Source organism: Ictalurus furcatus, chromosome 6 (genome assembly GCF_023375685.1).
Source record: "Ictalurus furcatus strain D&B chromosome 6, Billie_1.0, whole genome shotgun sequence".
Taxonomy (NCBI): Eukaryota; Metazoa; Chordata; class Actinopteri; order Siluriformes; family Ictaluridae; genus Ictalurus; species Ictalurus furcatus.
In genome coordinates this window covers 1438598-1445000 of record NC_071260.1, presented here as the reverse complement: position 1 = coordinate 1445000, position 6403 = coordinate 1438598, and positions in this window count along the sequence as shown.

Sequence of the window (6403 nt, the reverse complement as noted above, 5' to 3'; positions counted from 1 at the left end):
TTTGTGGTGTGGAGGAGGAGTAGACTGTGGGGGTATGTCTGGTGGTGTAGGTTGGGGAATAGGAACTAGGTGTGAGGGTGCAGATAAGTGGGTGTGAGCTCAGGATGCAGTGGAGGAGTGTGGTGTAGGTGTGTCTAGTCTCAATGTTGGTATGTAAAGGCAGTGCTTGTGAATGTAGGGGAGAGGGCAGAGTGGGTGGAGCAGCAGAGGGGAGAGAGTGCACCCCCTTTGGTGTAGAAGAGGGGCCTGTACTCAGGGTTGGGAGGTGGAGGAGAGCTGGTAGAGCAGATTAGTGGTGTGGAGGGAGGCATAAAGAAAATTCAGCCCTTTAACTGTCTGCTTCAGCTCTTAAGTGCACCCCTCTTACACTTTTTTTTTAACCTGGGTCCACATCCCTCTCTTTCTACCCACTCTCCTCCCCTCAGCCTAACCCCCACTCTCCTCCCCTCAGCCTAACCCCCACTCTCCTCCCCTCAGCCTAACCCCCACTCTCCTCCCCTCAGCCCAGCCTACATACCCCTTAGCCCAGCCTACACACACCTCCCCTCCTCAGCCTACACACACTCCTCCCAACACCCCTTAGCCCAGCCTACACACTCCTCCCCTCATACACACATTCCTGTTAGCTGAGAACTCTCGTTGGGGTTTTGATCCAAGCACCTTCTGATCCCCAGAAGCAATGACTCAACCAGTTGAGCCACAGAGTCTCTTACATGCTCATGCTTCCATCACACCTTCATACTGTTGGGCATTCTTCTCAAATCCGAGTTCCCCAAGTCAACATGGCTGAAATAAACAGCATCAGAAATAAACACTGTAAAAGAACTATGTACAGTACTAAGTACAATCCCCTCTGAAACTACTGGAAGAGAAGAGCTACCTGGCTTATAACAACAATGTGATATATTCTCAGTATTTATGTCCAGAAGAAAAGAAAAAAAAAATAAAAACCCCAAGATATATGTGTAATCAAACACAATTCTCAATGTAATCTTTACTCTTACACACGTTTATGCATTTTATAAATGCGCAGAGATTTTTGTATGATTTTTTTCTTTTAATCTTCAGCATGGCTTGTGCTTTTTAAATACCTGATTAATATTTTAAGACTAGCCAAACACATATCACATCACACATTCTCTGATTTAAAAGCAGTCATTTAAAGCTAAAAAAAAAAAAAAACAAACAATAAAAGCGCAGCAGGTATAAAATGTCCTGTTCCCTTTTAAAGGGAACTCCATGTTGCATTTAGCATAACACTATGGGAGCGCCCCTCGAGCGCGACCAGCAATCTGAAGCTTGTGTAAAATCATGCCTATTTACAGGTCTGCCATGATTAGGTGACGTGGCAATATATATATATATATATGTTACATGCTCCCATTTCATCATGGGGAGTAGTGCACACTTTCTGTGTGAAGTGTCTAGGGTTGGAGCACGCGAGGGCGCATTGTAACGCCTTACTTTAGGCAGCTCCGCTCGCGACTCTTCTTGGAAGCCGAAGCGAGTTGGGTTTCAGAGCCTCACGGATCTGGGCCGGCCACTGCCGAGGCAGCTAGCCGTCTCAGGTTCAGGGGATCTCTTATGGATCCGGAAGAGGAGGAGTCAAGCGCTGCTCTATCTCTTGCTCTGTCTTCCGGGACCGGCTCTCCGCTGGATTTTGGAACTCGTGTCGTGAATCCTCCTTCCGCTATGGAAAGCCAAAAGGGAAAAACAAGCAAAAAACACACACAAAAATTATAGTAATAATTCCTCTCTGACTCTGAGGAGCCAGAAAGGTGTACTAAAAACTGAGAGCAGCATATAAAGAGCTGTTTGAAGTGATTACTAAGGCTGGATGAGCTTTTTTCTCCCCAGTGAAAGTAAATCCTTCACACTGCAGAAAACTCCCCATTCTTCCAGAAGTGCATGACAAAATATCAGGCTTCTGGGAGGAAACTACGCATAAGCCGTATTTATAACCCCACGATGTTGGATTATTCGGCCGTTGTGGGGAATGAACGGTATGGCCATTTAGCTATGCTGAAGGTGGAGGAGGCGCTTGCGAACTACCTCTCTCCATCGACAGCAGGTAATTTAGAGGGGCTGGCTTTGCCATCCAAGGAACCGTGTAAGGTCACCGTGGCATTGGTGGGCAATGCCTATGCAGTAGTAATTTTGCTTGTGGGTCACTGCAGACAATGACAGTGTTGCAGGCCTACCAAGTGGACCTGCTGAGTGAGCTCGACATATGGCGGCATTCAGCTAGTTCAATTCAGTGGTAGGAGACTGTTTAGTGCGTTATAAGTTAATAAAAGTATTTTATAATCAATGCGAGATTTAACTGGGAGCCAATGCCGTGTGGATAAGATCGGGGTGATGTGGTCGTATCTTCTGGCTCTAGTTAGGACTCTAGCAGCTGCATTCTGGACTAACTGGAGTTTGTTTATGTTCCTATTGGAACATCCAGACAGTAAGGCATTACAGTCATCTAATCTAGAGGTGACGAATGCATGAACTAGTATTTCTGCATCATGTAGTGACAATATATTTTTTATCTTAGAAATATTTCTGAGATGAAAGAAGGCTATCCTAGTAATATTATCCACATGAGCATCAAATGATAGGCTGGTGTCAATAATCACTCCAAGGTCTTTTACACATGATGAAACAGAAAGAACATCCAGAGTAACCATGTGATCAGAAAGCTTATTTCTAGCTACACGTCGTCCTAATACAAGTATTTCTGTTTTATCAGAATTAAGTAAAAGGAAGTTAGTTAACATCCAACGTCTAATGTCCTTTACACAATCCTCAACTTTACTAAGCTGCTGTCTGTCCTCTGGCTTCGCTGAAGCATACAGCTGTGTATCATCAGCATAACAGTGGAAGCTAATTCCATGTTTACGAATAATTTGACCCAGAGGTAGCATATACAAAGTAAAAAGCAGTGGGCCTAAAACAGAACCCTGCGGAACTCCAAAGGTAACCTCGGTATGCATGGAGAAGTCTCCATTTACATCTATGAATTGATAATGATCGGTCAGATAAGACCTGAGCCAGGAGAGGACTGTTCCCTTAATGCCAACAACATTTTCTAATCTCTCAAGGAGAATAGTATGATCTATAGTATCAAAAGCTGCACTAAGGTCGAGTAACACAAGCAGCGAGACACAACCCTGATCAGAGGCCAGTAGTAGGTCATTTACTACTTTAACTAATGCTGTCTCTGTGCTATGATGAGGTCTAAATCCTGACTGATATATTTCATGAATGTTGTTCCTATCTAAGTACGAGCATAACTGCTTTGCTGCAACTTTTTCTAAAATCTTAGAGAGGAAAGGGAGATTTGATATAGGTCTATAGCTGGACAGTTGAGAGGGGTCAAGGTCAGGTTTTTTCATCAGGGGTTTAACAACTGCTAATTTAAGTGATTTAGGTACATAGCCAGTGCTAAGGGAAGAATTGATTATATTTAAAAGTGGTTCAATTACTCCTGGACAGATCTGTTTAAAGAAACATATAGGCACAGGATCTAGTATGCAAGTTGACGAATTAGCTGAAGAGATCGATGACGCTAGTTCGGTCTCTCTAAGCGGAGCAAAACACTCTAAACATTGATCTGATATTGCTACATTATCATCTAATGGGTTTGATACAGTACTGTCTGGTTCTAATTTAATAGCCTGAATTTCACATCTAATATTTTCAACCTTACCAATGAAAAATTTCATGAAATCTTCACTGCTATGTAATGATTGAGTGTTCCTCTCTGTAGTTGTTTTATTCCTAGTTAATTTTGCTACTGTGTTGAGTAGGAATCTAGAATTGTTTTTGTTATCTCCTATTAAGGTGGAGAGATAGATTTTTCTAGCATCACTAAGAGATTGTCTATATTACAGGAGGCTCTCCTTCCACGCTGTTTGGAATATCACCAGTTTGGTTTGACGCCATTTATGTCCTAATTGACGAGTTGTCTGTTTTAAGGTACGTGTTTGATTGTTATACCAGGGTGCTAACTTTTTCTCTCGAATTAATTTTCTTTTGAGTGGAGCCACTCTATCTAGCGTGTAGCGGAGTGTTGACTCTAAGCTTTCAGTCGTATGATCGAGTTCTGTCGGATCCGACGGCGATCCAAATCTAATTGATGTTTCCGCGAGGTTATTTATGAAGCTCGGTGCAGCAGCTGATGTGAAAGTACGTTTTACACGGTAGCGAGGGGAGGTGGAAATATTATGATCAATATGTATTATGAACGAGATAAGATAATGGTCTGAGACAACTTCAGACTGTGGAAAAATTATAATATTTTCTATACTTAATCCGTATGTTAGTATCAGGTCAAGAGTGTGACCACCATTATGAGTAGGTCCGATTACGTCCTGATTAATCCCTACTGAATCTAAGATGGACACAACCACTATTCTCAGAGGGTCTTCTGGGTTATCAAAATGAATATTAAAATCACCAACGATTAATGCTTTATCTACAGACACAACCAGGTTTGAGATAAAGTTTGCAAATTCACTAAGAAATTCAATATATGGCCCTGGGGGCCTGTAAATAATAATTAGAGGAATTAACTTATTTTTTGTGGCTACATAAGTTATACTGGTATAAAGAATTTCAAAAGAATTAAATTTATGTCTAGGTTTTTGTGTGACGCCTAGATTTTGACTATGGATGAGACCAACACCTCCTCCTCTACCAGTTGAACGAGGCTGATGTACATAACTGTATCCAGTATGACTGGCTTCATTTAATGCTATGTACTCGTTTGGTTTAATCCAAGTTTCCGTTAAACACATTAAATTACATTCCTGATCAGTAATGATTTCGTTAACAATAAGAGCCTTAGACGCAAGAGATCTAATATTTAATAGTCCTAGCTTCAGATTAAAGGTGCTAGATGTGCATTTAGTATGATTTAATTTTATGTTAATAATTAGGTTACGAAGACAGACTTTCCGAGATTTTCTCTGTATTTTTATAGTTCGGGGAACAGACACAGTCTCTATAGTATGTATTACAGGTGTTGGACTATTAATTGAAGATTGAATATGTTGAACGTTGTTATTACGGTAGGCAGTCACTTGGAGTGTAGCGCCTTGGAGATGTTGTCTGACAGCATTTCCAGTCCGAGGCTGCTGGGTGCAGGCCATCAGGACGAAACAACCTAGGACGCTCCCAGAACAGATTCCAGTTATTAACAAACAACAGATTCTGTTCATTACACCAAGAAACTAACCAGTCATTTAAAGCTAGAACTCTACTGAACTTTTCGGCTCCACGTCTGTATGTGGGAAGAGGTCCAGAGACGATGATCTTCGCGGTGGGTGATCTGCCTCGTACCGTCTCGATCAGGCTGGAGAAGTCCCTCTTCAGAACCTCCGTCCGCCGCAGCCTGATGTTGTTCGTCCCCGCGTGCAGCACAACCGCTCCAACGCGCTCGTCTTCTTCAGGATCCCGGATACCTGAGCAGCGACATCAAGGACACGAGCACCAGAAAAACAGTGTGTGTGCACCTTACCTTTAGATGAAGCGACGCGGACGTTCCGCACAATGGAGTCCCCGATGATCACAGCGTTAGGCGTCTGACGGAGAGGGGCGAAGCGGTTCCTGGTTGGAATCTCGAACACCGGAGGTGGAGAGGTCCTCACCTGGGGTCCTGCCCGCGCCTTCCGCCGCTGGTTCACCCAAGGTCCGTGCTGTCTCGGCGCCGGCATGACGGAGACCTCGGCTGGGAAAGTCCTAGGTGCACGGTCCCTGCACAGAGAAACACACGGCGTAGAGGGGCTGGCAGTGACAGAAATACCACGCTGCGTGCTTACCTTGGATATGTAGGTAGAGGCACAAGATGTTTCCAGCGCTGTTTGTCGCTCCAGCAGCTGGGCCTGCTTGTCGAGTAGGCCGCGGATCTGCTTCTCCACATCCTCCAGTTCCAACAGCACCATGTGAAGCTCGAGCGAGTCCTCATCTGCACTCAAAACCGGAGAAACAGCAGACATATTTGCTTTTTAAACAGAACAGCGGTAAATGAGAAATGTGAAATGTAAACAAGGCTAGCGGTATATGATGCTAGCGGGCTACAAGCTAGTCGCGGATGTTTGTAAGAACAGATAAAATTTAGCGACAGTGCAGCGCTACGATTGTTTTATCTAAAGTAGTGTCAGTTATATTTGTATAACGTAAGGTAAATAATTTTAAAGTATAAAGATTAGAAGAATTAATATAATAGCGTCAGCTCAAAGGACGCTGCTTCCTGCTTGACGCTGCTTCCTGCTTCAGTCAGGATTCTAGCCTCTAGTTCCTTCCCTGTTGTGTTCATCCGGGCATCCATGAGTGGAGCCCGGGCGGGCACTAGTGCGAGGGAGACCCAGAAGGCAAGTATGGCAGCCCGCCAACCCCCACAGACAGCCAGGGG